At 34.1% G+C, this 19070-nt stretch overlaps 1 long non-coding RNA gene and 1 pseudogene across 2 annotated transcripts; both read left to right on the top strand.

Annotated features, from left to right (window-relative positions):
* Window positions 1-1693: 1693 nt before the first annotated feature.
* On the top strand, window positions 1694-3386 carry LOC134233329 (uncharacterized; annotated as a pseudogene).
* A 12712-nt stretch (window positions 3387-16098) lies between these two features.
* LOC134233333 (uncharacterized) lies at window positions 16099-17267 on the top strand. Of its 2 annotated transcripts, none has more exons than XR_009984976.1 (3): window positions 16099-16259; window positions 16834-17008; window positions 17142-17267. It is a non-coding gene; the product is annotated as an uncharacterized LOC134233333 (long non-coding RNA). The 2 variants fall into 2 exon arrangements; XR_009984975.1 differs by having other exon boundaries at window positions 16831-17008.
* Window positions 17268-19070: the final 1803 nt, after the last annotated feature.

The raw sequence follows: 19070 nt of genomic DNA, 5'->3' as shown, positions 1-19070 counted from the left end.
TTCACTGTGAATTACAGCGAATAATATAATTATATAGCATAAGATAATGTTGCGGGTCACAAAATTCATATATGAAGAGCATTGTGCGATGTATATAGTTTATCCCACAATGTTATATATATATGAATGTTTTGACCCACAATTATTTACAATATTTTTAATATTAACTCAAAAATAATATTATATATTATATAAGGACCATATATAATGCCTAAATAATGAATATGGCATAGATATGCAATTTAGAAATGCGAGATCCCACAAACCAGCTTAGAAGCTCGGTGCCCACAAACAACCTCATATACCTATATATATATATATATATATATATATATATATATATATATATATATATATATATATATATATATATATATATATATATATATATATATATATATAAAATGTAAAATCTTATTTTTGATAGAAGCAAAGCCATGGTTTAATCCTTTTGATATGGAAACATCCTCAGGTAGTGTAGGTGAATTTTTCTTGTTCAAATCAATGCAATCATGACCCTAAGGGGTAGGATGGGGCCACAGTAGGGAATCAAAATTTTACATATTAGGAAAACCTAGCAAACTGGGTCTTCAGATAACGTCAACTAAAAAGTAGGTCACAAATACTTACATTTTGAATTTTGTGGCTAGATCCATTTCTAATTTTTTTCTCTGTGATAGCTCTTTGAAAGTTAGGGGAGTTTATTTTTTTATAATTCTGCCAGAATGTAAATTAGGCAGCCAGGTCAATAGGTCAGGAGCTATGCATGCAAATCTCGTGCGCATCTGTCTCTGTGTCTGATGCTAAGGAGGCCAAATAATATGCATGTAAATCTCGTGCGACTGTCTTTGTGTTTGACGTGATTTGGCGAGGACTATTGAAATTGGCATGGGAGTCCTCGTGTAATTTAAATCCATTAGTCTACAGTTTCAAAGTCTAAGTCTACAATTTTATTTCACAATGAAATGGAAATATAAGTAATCACTGTCTAGTTAATAAAGTATGCAAGGGACATCAACGATAGTGGGAAACATGGGGTAATTTATGCATAATGGGCTTAGCCCGTTATGCAAATTATCCCATGTTTCCCACTATCGTTGATGCCCTGGCATACTACACTTACTAGACAGTGATTCCTTAAAGGTCTTGCGCAAGGAAATACATCATCAAAATGAACTTATTCAATTGAAGTTCCATATATATAGCGAGACAATTTTTTTTTTCTTTTTTCATTTTTGGCAATTTGTTTTAAGCCTACAGTATTAGAATTGGACTCATGTACTAGGAACATCATTTAGCAGAATTATCCCACTGAATTAAAAGGAGTTAACTCTTTTTTCAGGTGCACATGATGCAACTTCCTTGATGATGTGTAGGCTGTTTGTCAACATGTGAATCCAACGTGCATTTCTGGGTAGGTATGTTTACTGTCGGTTTTCTTTCTTAAAAGCCGCATAAGGCATATTTTTTCTGATCTCAAATTTTTCTTTAAGCAGTAATCTTTATTTTCTCTTTCATCATGTTCATGAATTTTCTGCTGAGAGTTGAATAAATTAAATAATTTAATTCAAGCTATATAGTAATATATAGTGAAATTATTTCCTTGTGTGAGATTGGAAGAGGGACAGGTAACTCTCATTTTTACTAAAATTTCTCTGATTTCAGGAGTTGTCTCCCCTTGAAAAGATCAATAATGGCGGATAAACAATGCGGCATACAGTCTGGTCACCAACGGACAGTTTTGACACTGTATACCTGTATTTCTACCAATTACCTCAGTAACATTTGTTGTGATCACACAAGTAAGAAAAACAAGATTTTTAATTCAAATAATTTTAATGAGCTTAATAATTAAGAATATAACATTTTTACATGTACAGACTCTCTCGTATAAGAAAATGACACATTATACACATACAATAATACATTATTTACATGTCCACATTTTCCCCATTTACACAGTTGAAAATAATCATTGCATAATGTACCATAAAACAATTATTACATGTAAGATAGTTCACAAAATATATTTTAAGTACAAATTTTATACATTTGAAATGCATGTACATATCATCAATCCCCCCCCCTTTACAGTCTTACAACTTCCTTTTTAATTTTGGATCTGACAATGATTTACTGTAAGTGTCTTTAGATTTTTTATCGAACAGCTGATATCTTTTAGATCTGTAGTATTTTCATTGAAATTTATATTTTAAAAGGTTTTGTTTCATTTTAAAGTAATTTTGTCTATTTTGTTGTTGTTTTTAAAATTAGATGATGGACCACTCTACTCTCTTTTACAACAGGTGCCCCTACAGATTCACAAAGTTCCGTGTTGAGTTTCCATGACCCCTATTCAGTGAGTGCACAACTTTATGTATTCTACTTTCAAAATTTCTACTACTTGTAATACATTTTGGATTTGATTTTAAATATGCCCTATTTACAGATTCAGATTTTTGTGTACAAGCATGATATTTGATTCTATCAACTGAAGATTACTTTGTCCTAAAGTCAAATTTATACAGTCCTTTAACATACGTTTGTCTTTTTCTGTCATGTTTAATTCAAAGTCACTAGGCAACACTGAAGATTTCCACTTATTGCTTTTAAGTCCAAGACAGGAAAAGGAATAGAGTTGACAGGGCTTCTTGCACTGTCCCTGGTAGCAGTTTATGAGGGAACCAACCACAGTAGACATAGCACGCTTCATCAAAGGTAAGTCGCCGGAGTAGTGTTTGTAGCAATTCTCGTACTTTGTCCTGCATCGAAGCTTCAGGTCCAAGGCAGATCTTCTCTGCATGGATTCTCTTATGGCCTTGGTTCTTCCCGGAAACATGTGACTGCTGAATGGAGCTTTAGCACTCTGTTTTCTTTGAGAGTCAAAGAAGTGCAAAAGTCCTTAACGTTTTCAATCAAATGTCCTTGTTTTTCAGATGCATCAGATGCAGCGGCTTTGTCTCCATCACTGGTGAAATGGGATATAAGTGGCTGGTCATCACTTTGTAACTCACCAACACAATTAGCGACCCATCTCTTCTCGTCTCCAATGGTGGTCTCCGGAGGAATGGTTGCAGTGCAATCTTTATGTCTTTGGCAGGTAACTTCTTTTCCTTTGCTTCGTAGGTGTGCGCCTTTCTTACATAGTTTATTCCCACAGAAAACTGCTACCACATTCTTCCTCTGAGTTACGGTATATGTCACTTGAGTGGCAGCTTGGAATGGGGTTTTCCCAATGGCACTGAGGGTGGCATTATTTTACCAAACATCTCCTTCGGCTCTGATGGGGGTATCTGGAAGTCCACATTTTTCATTAAGTTCTTGAATATTTTGCCGAATTTTCTTCATACTGTTTTTATTTACATCGGTTATAATTTTCCCCACTTTGTTCCAGGTCTGTTGCATATTGGCAGCTGACGCTGGTTCAATATTTGCACCAAGAAGCATACCACGCATACCCTCTGTTGTAAGACTGGTACCCAGGTGACCGACAGCCATGGCCACATTCAGCTGTGCAGCTCTTCGTCCCCTGCCAGATCTTCTCACCTCTTCATAAAGCTTTTCTCAGTGACTGGTATAGTGGCACTTACATCAAATGGAAAGGATCCATGCCAGGCATCGTTTTTCCTCCCCATGTTGATTCCAGTCCAGTGGACCATCACAGTCTGGAAACTTCTGTGAGTGTTCTTTAAATGCATTGTTCCACAATTTAGCAGTCTTTTCTTAGTGAAGTACTTTTGAATTTGGGTCATCTGACACAGATTCCATGTAGGTGTCCACTGGCTGGACTTCACTTGGCCCGGGTCGTAAAAACATCATCTCGCTGCTTCGGCTCTTTCCATCTATAACTGCAAAAACCCCACTTTTCTGTAGCCATACAATGTCCTGAAACTCTTCTTTACTTAGTCTTCTTATGGGAACTAGAGATTGGACTGGGCTGGTGGTCCCTATTTTTTTTCTGGCCTTTGTTGTGAGGAATACTTCGTTTTTTGTATTGATATTGATGCAACCATTTTGGTCCTTTTTGTGGCATGGTAATTATTGAACTGTATACTTGTAGACTTTTTCTAAGAATATGCTATTGTATGTGGTGCACATTTGTAAGTATTGTAAACTTTTGTGTTGTTTATTCATTTTAGAGCTGCCTGGTCTTATAAGAGAAACTTCATTCTTTGATGACTGATGGAAAAGCCTCATCACCCCAGAGTGGCCACACTGCTTAAGAACCCCTTATCTTAATCACCAGCCATTAATCAGTGATCACTATTGTCAAGGTTCCAAGGTACATTATTGAAGTCTCTATTGACACCATTTTTTTCAGTCTCTGACTTTGTTTAAGAATTAAGACTTTCACTTTTTTGCTAATTGATTCCTTAAAAATCAGTTAACTTCCTGTTTCTTAGCTAATTAGAGCTCATTAATTAGAGTTGAAATTATGTTTTAGCAAATAGCCAAAAACTACAATATTTCAGCTTTCATTTCATTCAAATCTTTTTTCTCAATAAAACACTCATTAAATTTTTTCAAGTTTTGAAATTAATATGCTTAAAAATGAATTTGTACAGAAACTTTTCATCCCTTAAGGACAAAGATAAATTTTGATGCACTAGTATATGAAAGATAAATAACTCGGAGACATTTTGTGCAAATTTCATTTAGTTTCATTAACTTTTAGTTGTGTTAAAGGTCTTACGCAAGGAAATAGCCAATCAAAATGAAGTTCCATATATATAGAGACAATTTTTTTTTCTTTTTTAGCTGTTCTGAGCCAAAGGCTCAAAGAGCTAATGCTAGAAGAGCCAAAGGCTCAAAGAGCTAATGCTATGGCTATTTGTGCGGTGTGCGTAAACTTTTTAGAATATTGGCCATAACTCAAGAACCCCTTGCCAATCAGTTCCAAATTTGTCACAGGGTATCCTTGGCCCAAGGGCAACCATTTATACTAAAATAAGGGTTTGGACCCTTAAACAAGGGGAGATAATCAGGAAAACAAAACCAAAAGTACTGGTTGCTAAAAAATCTTCTTCTCGATAACCAACGAGCAGATTTTTAATAAACTTACATACAAGGTTCAAGATATGTGGAAGATTAAATTTTGCACGGGGAATTACCCTGGAGCAAAGGGCGTGGTCTCAAGGTCACTTCAAAGTTGACCTAAATTAACAATTAATAAAAACTTGTATATTTTGCTTACTATAAGGACTAGGATCATCAAATCTTGTAAGTTGATGCATCTTACGACTTCACATCATATGAACTCAAAAGTAGGTCACGGTGACCTAATTTTTAAATTTTGCAGGGATTTGTTTTCAAATTGATTTGAAGGCATATTTTGGACACTTTAAAGCCTATGATCATCAAACTTTGTCAGTTGATGCATCTTGGGTTTTCGGAGAGTGAAGACCAAAAATTAGGTCATGGTGACCTACTTTTTGAACTTTATGACTTATTTTTTTAAAAACATTAAATCCCATTATTTCAGACATTGGGAGGTTTAGAATCATCAAATATTGTACTCTGATGCATCTTGGGACCTTAAAACATATTAATGAAAAAGTAGGTCACTGTGACCTACTTTTTGAATTTGGCCAACATTTGTTTTCAAATTGTTTAAAACGCATATTTTGATTACCTTCAGTCCTACGATCATCAAACTTGGTCAGTAGATGCATCTTGGGTCTTTAAAAAATGTCGACCAATATGTAGGTCATGATGACCTACTTTTGACATTTTATGGCTATATTTAAGTATCTTAGGTATTTATTGGCTTAGAATCAAACTTTGTGAGTCGATGCATATTTGGTTTTCAGAGAGTGACGAACAAAAAGAAGGTCACGGGGATCTACTTTTGACATTTTATGGCTTTATTTAAGTATCTTCAGTACTTATTGGCTTAGAATCATCAAACTTTCTGAGTTGATGCATCTTGGGTTTTCAGAGGATGTTGACCAAAAGGTAGGTCACGGTGACCTACTTTTGAATATTTCAGGCACGTATTAGCTTAGAGTCATCAAACTTTGTCAGTTTAGGCACCTTGAGTTTTCAGAGAATGTCGACCAAAAAGTAGGTCACTGTGATCTACTTTACACATTTCATGGCTATATTTAATTATATCTGTTACTTATTGGCTCAGTATCATCAAACTTTTTCAGTTGAGGCATCTTAGGGTTTCATTGAATGTCCAACAAGAAGTAGGTCATGGTGACCTACTTTTGAATGTCTCAGGTACTTATTGGCTTAGAATTATCAAATTTTGTTAGTTTAGGCATTTTGGATTTTTGGATAATGTCGACCAAAAAGTAGGTCACCGTGACCTACTTTTGACATTTGATGGCTATATTTAATTATCTCTGGTACTAATTAGCTTAGAATCGTCAAACTTTTTCAGTTGAGGCATCTTGGGTTTTCAGAGAATGTTGACTAAAAAGGAGGTCATGGTGACCTACTTTTGAATATCTCAGGTACTTATTTGATTAGAATCATCAATTTTTGACAATTAATGTATCTTGAGTCCTCAGAAAATTTTAATCAAAAGGTAGGTCACTGTGACCTACTTATGGTATTTTATAATTATATTATAATATATTCAGTCTTAACTGGTTAAATATTATCAAACTTTGTAAGTTGATGCATTTTGGATTTTATTATACTAATAGAGTTGGAGGCTTCTAATAGAAGTGATAGATAGTACAATTTATCAGAAGAGCGATTCAAGGCCCTTGGGCCTCTTGTTCATTTTTGGTAATTTGTTTTAGGCCTACAGTATTAAAATTGGACTTATGTACTAGGATTATCATTCTTTAGCAGAATTATTACACTGAATTAAAACGAACTCTTTTTTCAGGTGCACATGATGCAACTTCCTTGATGATATGTAGGCTGTTTGTCAACATGTGAATCCAACGTGCATTTCTGGGTAGGTATGTTTACTGTCGATTTTCTTTCTTAAAAGCCGCATAAGGCATATTTTTTCTGATCTCAAATTTTTGTTTAAGCATTAATCTTTATTTTCTCTTTCATGAATTTTCTGCTGAGAATCTAAAAAATAAATAATTTAATTCAAGCTATATAGTAATATATAGAGAAATTATTTCCTTGTGTGAGTTGTAATTTCAAGGTTTTGTGATAGATTGTACAATTTATCAGAAGAGGAATTCAGGGCTCTTGGGGCTGATGTTCTCGTTAAACACTGACATCCACACACAAATAAGAGGAAACAGTACAACATACTGAAAATGGGTAGATACAAATAAATCCTATGGGAGTAATATTTTAAATTCCTAAGGGATTTTTTTTAAAACTAAGATTATGAAATTAAGAAGAAGATGGCACAAAAAATAATCCAATAGGAATAATTCTCAAATTCCTATAGGAATTTTAATCCTATGGGAATTTTTTTTCCTAAGGGAGAAAAAAATTCCCTTAGGAGAATTTTTTTTTCCTATGGGATATATTTTCTCCTATAGGATTTATTTTTCTCCTTTAGGAAAATAAATTCCCTTAGGAAATTAAATTCTCCCATGGTAAATTATAGTCCTACAGGAATTTTTAAATATCCTGCAGGAAATTAAGAAATCCTGCAGGATTTCGATAATATCCCTCAGGAATTCTATTTTTCCTATAGGAACTTTATTTTTCCTATGGAAATTTTTTGTTCAAAGGTGATTATCTCACCTGACAGGTGAGATTTACCTGTATCAAAGGTAGTTATGAACTCTGTGAGTGATGGTCTACCACTTGGTATACATGATTTTTATGTGAAATGAGGATTTGGCGGGCGCCAAAATGCCACTTTTGAAGTGGCATAATTATCCGGCACAGTGTTAAAAGATAAGGTCTAGGTAAGTATTTTTAAAATTTACAGTAACTTAACTTATTTCTCAAGGGATAATATTTTAATTCTAAAGCGATAATAATTTCATTCAAGTTTTTTTACGCGTAGAATTGATTATCAATAGCATATAATTTTGCAAAAAATATGAGTGTTCCAACAAATATGTATGCGTTTGAATTTTGATAGAAAGGCAGGATAATGTTGATCTTTAATCATGCGTTCATTGGATAAGTGAGAGGGCATACACGTTCTTTTTCGTGCAATATAAAATTATGATTAAGAAATACTTGTGCGCAGGCTTTCTTAGAAACAGTTTTCATTGACTTTTTAAGGGATCTACAAAAAGCACAACATTTCTGTCACTTTGTGCGGATGTAAAATGTTTTAACGACAACATTGCCCCCATAAGTCTGAAGCTTCCTCATATTCATATCGAGGGTGCATTTTGTGCAGGTGTGGTCATCCCCCTGACCATTCCTCCCGTAATACGCGCTAATTCAGTCTTCTGTAATTCCTTTATCCTTCCCTTGAGGGTTCTTCGATTAGATTTATTTGTGCGCTTTTTACAAACAACACAGTTTACACTTTTAAGCATGGTGAATACTATTAAGTGTTTTCCGATTATAATGACGGTTTTAACAAAAAAGGACTATAACTTTTAATATCTTCCAGCAGTTTAAGTGAGAATTTTCTTGAAACAGACGCACGTGTATAATATATGTAAGTAAACAGCAAAAAGCGGAATCAACGATAGCTAAAGAGAATTTTTAATTATGTTTAATAAATATATGCAGTGATTAAGTAACAAATGTATGCTATAGCCACCCCCCCCCTCCCCAAGGTGATCAATAGATACTTACCAGAAGAAAAAAAAGGAAATTGGCAAACGTTCAAAAACAGGTAAATAAAACAATTCAACTTAGCATATAGATATATCAAGTATGCACTTTTCCAAAATACGTGTATTCCAAATAGAATGGTTGCCCAGGTATTTTTAGCCGATGGAATACGATTTGACAATGGATACCTCGCAGACACTCTAGACACGATGTCGAAATGGTGTGCTCAAAGCTTGAAAGTGAATAGATTTAAATCACGTGTTCAAAGCTTTGTTATTCATGAGGTCAAAGACAGGTTGAAATTTGTAAACAATGTAGCTTTACTATAGAGACAAGTACCCGTGATTTTTAGGTTTTTGTGAAAATAACACATGAGCGCACAATTGTTTCAATTTCTTTCATGAATGTAAATGATTAGTATTACTTTTCACGTTGTCCATAAAAAACGGCAAATTGAAACATCAATGCGCTCATATAAAAAAATTGGCTTACAAAATGAGGGTGTGGCCTAAAGTCTATATTAATCAGAAAAATACTTAAGGACAGATGATACAAACAATTTTTTTTCTTTGAAAAAGGTTTAATATCATGTCACAAGTTCAGAAATGTGGATTGTTCTTAGAATATTTTTCTCCTAAGAACTGGAATATGCAAAAGACTTGGAAACTATTAGTAATATTTCAATGAAAAAACAAATATAGACAAATCACATTCAGTAAAGGTTTACAGGTGAAAACAAATTTCAGAATATGTTAACATGGTGATAGGAGTGTAATATAAAATTAAGAAAAATATACCAAGCCAGGTGAATTTTATTAGGAAAAGCTAAATGGTAAAAATCAGCCTCTGTGATATTGCTAAGTTTTTGTCATTTTGATCTTCCTCTTAAAATTCACCTGGCTTGGTATATTTTTTTGAAGTTTATATTACAATTTTAGCGCCACGATACCATATTCTAAAATTTATTTTCACCTGTAAACCTTTACTGATTGTAATTTGTCTATATTTGTTTTTTTATTGAAATATTACTATTATTTTCCATGTTTATTTCATTTTCCAGTTCTTCTGAGAAACCATCCATTTTTCTGAACTTGTGACATGATATTAAATCTTTTTCGAAGAAAAAAATTGTTTGTATCATCTTTCCTTAATTACAGTTAATGAAAGCAAATTTTTAAATTGAATTAATAAAGTACAATGTTTAATGGAAAGATTGGGATAAAATTATGTAGAAAATCTGAAAGTTATTTTTTTTTGTAAATATTTGGGGGGCCAAATGTGGACCTTTAAAGGATTCATTCTTTTCATTAAATTTCCTTCAGTGGTTTGAGAGGGGTTGCCGATAAGAGATGGGTACCCTAAAGCGTGACAGACGGACGGACGGACATACTGATTACTATTTACCCTCCCACTTTTCAATCGGGGATATAAATATCTACAGCAATTTCAAGACCTTTATTAACCAGTCTTACAAGAATGATACATCTAGCTATTAAAGTAAATACAATACCTAACTACAACAATATAGCTTTCCAAAAACTAGAGATACTGTGAGCAATGAGCTCACTAAATAATACCCCCCCCGCCTCCCATACGAGTATAATGGAAAAGTCCATGTTTTGTCGTGGCCTGGAAACCCAAAATATGTGTCGGACCAAAAAGTAAAATAGGAGGTGCACATTGGCAATATGAAATAAAGATTCATTAAATTTCACTCAGTAGTAAAAGAGGAGTGACGGATAAGAGATGGGTACCCCCAAAGCGTAAGAGACGGACGGACGGACATACCGATTACTATATACCCTCCCACTTTTCAAGCGGGGGTATAAAAATTTGTTGAAAGACAAGAGGTCCACAGTGCCACCTGTTGAAAAAAAAGTATATTTATTGCGCACAGGAAAATGCGCTGTTTCGAATTCTCGATTTATTTCTCAGTGTTTTTTCCAGCCATCATCTGAAAAAATTACCAACGTGTTGTCCTAACATATTTTTGTACTATTTTCACAAAAAAATATTCCTTATAACCGTTGTGAATAACACCCCTCGGCCTGCAATAAAAACTAATATATTTTACGGTGTTACCGTTGGGGCGAGTACATTTGCACCATCAAAAACACACTTGAAACATTGATCAGCCACTGCAAACATTAAGTCGCATGAGATATCTCGAATAGCTGTGACTTCACATGACGTGAAGCTCGTCAGAGCTAAGGGAGGGTGTTTATCTGTAACCTTAGGACTAGGCTGTGGTGGATGCGCTATCGTTTTGTAAACATAAAGAAGGACTTGGCAGATGCGCATGCGCAAACTTTTGTATACTTCACCTGCATACTCAACACCTTTTAACATACTATTTTTTCTACACGACACCAATAAAAGCTAAAGTACATAAAGCTAGTTAGTATATATTATTTCTCAATATGCATTGTATTTGTATCCATTTTAAAAGATTGGGGGTGCGACTGGGTAGGGGATTTATTACAACGCATATCCTCAGATAAAGTAAAGTAAATTATACCAGTTACATTCCAACTTGATATACATGATCTTCTATAAACACGACATTATACATTATACCTCCTGTACCTACACGTTACCCTAGAGATCTTAAGCTGAAACCTTGAATTATCTATAGCATAACTTCATCAAGGGTAAAATCAACAGGAAAATTAAGTGATACATATTAGGTATATACTTAAGATGCTTATCAATGACCATACCGTAAAGTTTCAGTTGAATTGTGGATACAGTGTAAATATTCTACCTGAGTCGATGTTTAAGAAGCTGTGTAAAGACCATGAACACCTGACAGTAGCTAATATGACATTAGTAATGTACAACAAGAGTGAGATGAAGTCATTTGGGAAAAGAAGAAAGACTGTTCGTAATCCAAGAAACAGGACAATGTACAGAATTGAGTTCGTAGTAGTGACAGGAACAGAACTGAACCCTATTTTTGAGTATCGGCGTGCAATCAATAAATCTAATCACACATTGTCGCACAGATTGGTGGAAAGTGTAGTTACACTAAAGAGCCTCTTACCAAGCAACATTTGAAACGACAGTATCCAACATAATTCGATGGACTTGGAAAGCTTGACGGAAAGTTACACCTTAGGATTAACACTACTGTGCAGCCAACAAAGATACACACCAGGAAAATGCCACTATCTCTCATGTATGATCTAAATAAAGAAAATGATTGGTTCCAGAAACTAGGAGTTATCTCTCCAGTAGCAACTGCAGCTGACTGGATATCATCCATGGTTGTAGCAAGGAAGTCAAATGGGGCTATAAGACTTTGTATTGATCCTAAACCCCTAAATGCAGTACTTCAGAGGAATTATTATCCCACTTCAACAATGGGAGATATGCTAATAGATTTAACGAAGGCCAGGATCCTCTCAGTGGTGCATGGACGCTTAAGACGGATTTTGGCATGTCCTGCTCGACAAGATCAGTAGTTTCCTAACCACATTTGGAACACCCTTGGGACGTTACCGTTGGTTGAGGATGCTTTTGGCATAGCACCATCACCTGAAGAATTTCAGAGGAGTAAAGATGAAGTACTTGAGGATTTGAATGGAACAAAAGCAATTTATGATGATATACTTGTGTATGGCTGCGGAGGCGCAGATAAAGATGAAGAGGCAATTAGAGACCATAATCAAAAGCTAATTGATTTGATGGACAGATGTAAACAGAAGAGCAGCAAACTGAACCTTAACAAACTGAAATTAGGACTTACATCAGTGTTTTACCTGGGACATGGTATTTCAAAGCAGGAACTGAGTGCTGATCCGAGTAAAGTACAAGCGATTAGAGATTTTTGACAGGTCAGCTTAGAGAAATAAGAATGATGACGTTTTCAACCTGGTAGGACCAAAGTGAGTACCAAACGCAAATTTATTTTCAGCGTTAATTAACACTAATCTTTTCAATTTGAATTCTTGTCATTCAATAAAGGAAAGAGTCGTTTGTTTTAAAAAAAATAATAAGTTTTAAGATAAATTAGTTTCTAATTTTGGTAAATTCTCCAGCATTATACTTATAAATATATGTAATTTTCTGAAGAATAGTTAAATGTTACAGTCTAGAAATAATTATATCTCGGAAACTTCAAAACTACTTCATTGGTATTTCTTATGTTGTACTGACAGTTAATTTTACTTTACAGTGATTTCAAAATCCTCCATGTAAATGATTATTTAATAAATTTTACGTTCATTTAAATAAATTTTTTTTTAATTTCATCATCGGAACGTATTTTGACATTTGTAATATATTTCAGACCAATTGTTAGACGTCTCTTTAAATATTAAGGTTCTCTTGTGAGTGTTACCGGTCGATTGATTGATTGATTGATTGTATATTGTTTAACGTCCCTCTCGAGAATTTTTCACTCATATGGAGACGTCACGGTATGCCTGTGAAGGGCTTCAAATATTGACCTTTACTCGGCACCCAGGACCATTGAACAGTGAGGGATCTTTATCGTGCCATCGCCTACCGCTGACACGGGGCCTCGGTTTTTAAGGTCTCGTCCGAAGGACTCCAACTTTCACTTCGAAGTGCCGAGCGCATGGCAAAGGAACCGTTGCTACCAATTTTAACGACTAGGTCAGTTGCGGCCGATATACGAACTCAGGACCTCCCAATCACAGAGCGAGCGCTCTACCGACTGAGCTACCGTGAACGGTGTTACCGTTCGAAAGCGGATCCTTATTCCAAACAACTGATCCAACCCCCTGGAAATTCACGGGGTCTTTGATTTATGCCCTGTTCACAATTGATACTGATGGCAAATTTTCATATATCGACCGTGTTTGATTTTTTTCTCATCTTTTCTTTACACACAATATCCTTTAACCCATGTATGTTACAAAAGACGATAAACATAGGTTTTTAAGATATTATTCATAATTTCTTGAATACTTTATTTGTAAAAATGTCAACTTTTACTCTGTGTTTTTTTTTACTGAAATCCCCGAGTAAAGTGTTCTTCATTACCTTTGATGGAACCTTTCAGAGTGGAAGTATTCTATTTTCCCTCTTTTGACTGATCAAGGTTATTTATTTCAGGATTATTTTAAAGTGTATAGAACCGTGTGTTATAACGTGAACTAGGCTCTGAACCCCGGAGGAGATTGAAAGTATCCGTGGTGTGTCGTAGTGACATGTAAATAACAAATAAGTACATGTACAAACATGTAAATTTGTTTTTATATTTTCACACCGTCATACAATCTTACCTAATATCCTTGTTACAGTGTAGTTATTTTATTTAATATTTTCCTAAAGTATATATTTGCAAATAGTATTTATTATTGTTATACAGTAGGATTAAATGAGTATTTTCTTTTTACGTTAACAATTTGATTATTTGCCGAATTAAGGAGCACTTTCATAGAGATATCATATTGATGTCGTGAGCAAAATAAATAAAAACGGAAAACTTAAAATCTTTCAATATAATCAGGAACTATGTTTACTCAATTTCAAATCACTCAGATAACTTTAATTAAAATGAAATTACATTTAGACACAGAAACAGCATACCTATAAAAAGTATGCACATTTATTTTTTATTGATTACAAATAGAGAAATAATGCCTTATCTTTGTGTCAGTTTTACCTGTTGGCCTTGATCGATGTGCGTTACGATTTGCCAGACATTACACAGTAAGGTCGCTTGCGTTTTAATTTTGATTAAGCTACGAAAATTCAGGCTTGAAAAGCAGAGTTTTTTTCTCTGATAACTGCAAAATCTCCACCTACCTATAAGTACATGTAAAAAAGAGAAATTTATTGATGTTTTGATATTCATTTGTTTTTCACAAAGAATGTATAGAAAAAAAAAATTTAAAACAATATTCGAAATAAAACTTTCAAAAGCGAAATTCATCTGTCACAACTTGAAAATAAAAATAAGATTTACTGAATGAACATTATTAGTTTTTTTCTTTTACACTAAATGTATAAGAAAGGTAAAACGTTATATTCGAAATGAGTGTGGATATTATGGCAAGCCCTTTTACTATTTATTCGTAAAATAAATTTTTCTTTCAATTTGAGAGATATCTCTTTAGCCTACAGAGATATCTCTTTAACTAATAGAGATATCTCTTTAAACAAAAGAGATATCTCTTTTTGATAGAGAGATATCTCTTTTTGTTAGAGATATATCTCTTTTTGTAAGAGAGATATCTTTATAAGCTAGAGAGATATCTCTTTCAGCGAGAGAGATATCTCTTAAAGTTAAAGAGATATCTCTTTAACAAGTTTAAAAGAGATATCTCTCTTAGTTAGATATCTCTATAGATTTTCAAAAAGAGATATCTTTCTAAGCTAAAGAGATATCTCTTTTCAAATCACCCTTAAAATAACATAATTAGTTCTCCCGTTGAAAACGAAAGCGAAACAGGAAGTAATGTTTGTTAAGTCGTTCGTTTTCTGATTATTGAAAAAGAAAAAGGAGAAAATGGATTGATTGATACAGGTAAACAACGTTTAATCGCTTTATTGTTTTAGTAAATTACGTACATACAGTACATACAAGCTATTCCAAATGGGTAACGAGCATTTTATAGCATAAAGTAAGTTGAAATTGCAAACTAAATTGTTCTCCAAAGATTGGTTCCATATATTGATTTCAGGCACAAAGCATCGTTTTTGAAAGGGGTCGGGGTGGGGGTGGGGGGCGCAACTAGAGAGATTTGTTTTTATTGTTACCAGTAAAAGTTGACCAAACTCGATAATCCTATTTCAGGAGGGGGGGGGGGTGGTGTTGTTCAAGATCAAATTCCTTTCACTTCCAATTTTTATTGCATAAAATACTACATTTCCATGATATCACTATACTGTTATTCTATACTGTGGTAAGAAGTGGGGGGGGGGGGAGCAACAAACCATTCAATGCACATTCTCTATAGAAGAGGTATTGTTGCGCCCCCACCCCCTCCTTCTTGTTGCTACGTGCCTGGATTTAGATCAAGGGGCAGCTGAAGTCAGGATATAGAATGCAAATTGAATTTAAACAAATGGGAAATGCATGTGACCAAATTCGTCAATCACGTGAATACAGGGTCGATTAAACATAATCCTGATAGAATGTTTTTCTTTAATTTGTTAATAGTTCAGAAATAAAATGTCCAACATTCCTTCTTTAATTTACACAGGGATGTATATACTCATTTTCAATATTAATCTGTAGGACGTTAAACAACACATATGTACAATCAATTTATATTAACTGTAAAGCCTTATGACCCCCTTCCAAAATACTAGTACTCTTACAATTAAGAGACAGACACAGCTAGAACAATTAAGCAGTGTCTTCCAACAGGCCCTCACTGGTTCCATAGGACATTCATCATTCTATGATGGAACATTTATCTACTTTTATTAACATATATATTTTACAGGGATCCAGGGGGTACCGAAAAAGGGACAATGCTTCGACTGAATGTGCCATTCGTTTACATGTACCAGTATAGATCTGTTACTGAGGCATATCCAATAATTCTTATACTCATGAAAAGTGTGGCAACTTCCAAGTATTGATGCTGGGACTCATTTTAAATCAGGTACAGGATAAATTTTTGGGCTGCACTTTTCTTTACTTCAATATTTCAATCTTACTAGTTCAGTATCAAGGTCACAAAAGCTCACACACCATGGTGATAAATCAATGGACCATAATTCTAGTTAAATTTGTCATTGCTTTCTTATTAAATCATCTATTTGAAATTTGACGGTAAAATACATTTGTTAACAAGTATAATTCTCCTACTGTTTGCCTAACATTACATCACAACGATTGAAAATATATGTTGATAGGTTCTCCACAAAAATTGCTATCTGTGCAGAATGTAACTTGTTTGCACATTTGTTTCAAAGAATGACATTTTCTTAACTATCCTTCAGTATATCAAGACAAATATTGGATACTTATTTAAATACACTATAAATAAACATCAAGAACAAATTTAAGGAAGTTTAATTTTTGTATATTTGGTAGTTACATGTGTAATTAGTAGTATATATATATATATATATATATATATATATATATATATATATATATATATAGGATGTACACAAGCATTTTATATCATTATTAACATTCAAGAAAGCATTCACTTAAATTTTTTGTAGAAGATGCTCACTTCTAGGATGTTTCCAAGTTCTTGTTAAAAGTGTTTTATATGGCACCATTCATCTACAAATATTTTGCCAGTCGAACTGTGACATCAATCAACTGCTCATGCACTGCTAATTGGCAGAGAATTTCCTTTGGGAGAAGCAAACTGTTTCAAACATTTTACACCTGCAAGTTAGTATTTATTCAATTTTGTTTGAAGGAAGCAACAGTGTAAAGGCTAATGATTACTGAAAATAAAAGCCAGTTGAAGTACAAATGTACACAAATGTTGATACAAGTCATTTGAATTTTTATTTCTTTGCAGGTAGTGATGAGTGTACTGGAAGGTTTTTACGATCTCTTCCAACATCATAGGTACAACTGGTCACTGTGCTTGCTTGGTTATATAAGCCGGCATATTGTTAAGGCAGTGACATATGTAGCTCCAAATGATGCTTGGGTCATGGGCAATCTTTGTGTGAAATGAGAACCTACCAAGTTTATCAATAAGATAGAAATGGACCGGACACAAATTATGAACTTTTTCTTCAAATGACATTGAACTTCCCGAAATGAAACCTTGGGCAAGGTCATGACACACCCTTGGGTCATGGGCAATCTTTGTACGGAGAAGTAGATTCTAAAGTCCCTACGTAAGAAAGATATGGACCGGACACATTTGCACAGACAGATGGACAGCTAGACAGATGGACAAGGGGGTATAAAAAACAGATATGTTTGTTTTACTCTGACCGACCTGTTAAAATGGCCCCTACCCATTAGCAATCATTTTTTGGGCACTTCAAAATTTTCAATTTTCCCCCGTTAAATTCCATAGATGTTTTAAAGATAAGGTATCAATTTTTTTAGGATGCTTTTCTATTTATGAACATAAAGTCTTTCTAGATAGTAATGAAAATATCAACAGATTTCTGAGTATAAGCATGGTTTCAAATATGACAGTTATCAATTTGTTCAATACTGTAAGGCAAAAGAAGAAAAAACCTATTGATACCTACCTACCAATCTTGATAAAAGTTGGTAGAACTACATCAAACAACAATTTTTAAAGATGGCCAATGTTGACTAGTATAATAGTCATCTTGTAAAAAAAATCCATACATGTATATATAATTATTATACATTTAATCTGTAAAAAAGGGTATTTTACCCTATTTTTATAGTGAGGTACTATGACAGTAAAGTTGAGTAAAGGGGTCTATGTCTAAAACCTTGAGGTGGGGTGAGAGTAAAGCATCCCTGGACATCACAGAATTTTTTGTCATTTTTTGATATGCTATGTCTTACAAAAAATAAATTTAATATTTGTCCTAGAACTTATTTTGTTGCATCAATTTCATACCTGTATTTGATTTGTATCAATTTGTTTTGGATGTTGATAATTTAGTCAGTATAGCCTTAGGAGCTGCGACTTTGGATCTCTTAGGAACTGCATCTTTTATCTGTGTTACTGCATGGTTCTCTTGTACCTCTGCTATAAAATAAGTTTTAATGCATACAATTGTTTAATATCAATGACTTAATTCAACAGACAGATTTGCTTAACCTCCCTCTCAAGAATTTTTCACTCATATGGAAACACCGGTGGAGAGCTGCAAATTTTGTCCTATGTTCGGCACTCAGGGCCATTAAGCAGGAAGGTATCTTTTTTGAGCCAATATCTACTGTGATATTGGGCCACGGTTTATACTGTATCATTCCAAGGACAAGTCTCCACATCCCACGGTGAGATTCAAACCCAAGACGTAAGGATCAACTCCTTACTTTGCAACTCTAGAGCAGACGCTCTAACCACTGTGCTATGCGGATGAATTTGAAAAGACAGAAAATTTCAAAATCCCTAAACCATGCTCTATAAATAGGGAACATACTCTCAGTCTTTAAAGTGAGAAATATGGTCATGTTAAGAGATCTGAAGTTTGTTAAATGCAGCTTTTGTAATAAATTTTTGACCTAAAGTATAATAATAACACAAGGTATCTAACTCCAAATTACAGGGAGTACCCTCTCCCTTAAAATCATGCTCATTTACACTTTAAGAGGAAATGCACGGGTAAACTTTTTACACCTATTTCTTCTATGATAATTTATCTACACATCCATATAATATGGCATGTTTGTCTCTATTTTCTTGTATCTCCGTAATCAGTGTCCAAACTCTGCTAGTTGGGTGGAAAGTCAAACTCAACCATAGAATGGTATGTACTAGTCTCGGGCAAAGAGCAAAATTAAA

Source organism: Saccostrea cucullata, unplaced genomic scaffold (assembly GCF_032062105.1).
Source record: "Saccostrea cucullata isolate Sc308-1 unplaced genomic scaffold, CSIRO_AGI_Scuc_v1 ctg3606, whole genome shotgun sequence".
Taxonomy (NCBI): Eukaryota; Metazoa; Mollusca; class Bivalvia; order Ostreida; family Ostreidae; genus Saccostrea; species Saccostrea cuccullata.
The sequence above is the reverse complement of the archived record's forward strand: the minus strand, read 5'-3'. Positions and strand labels throughout refer to the sequence as shown.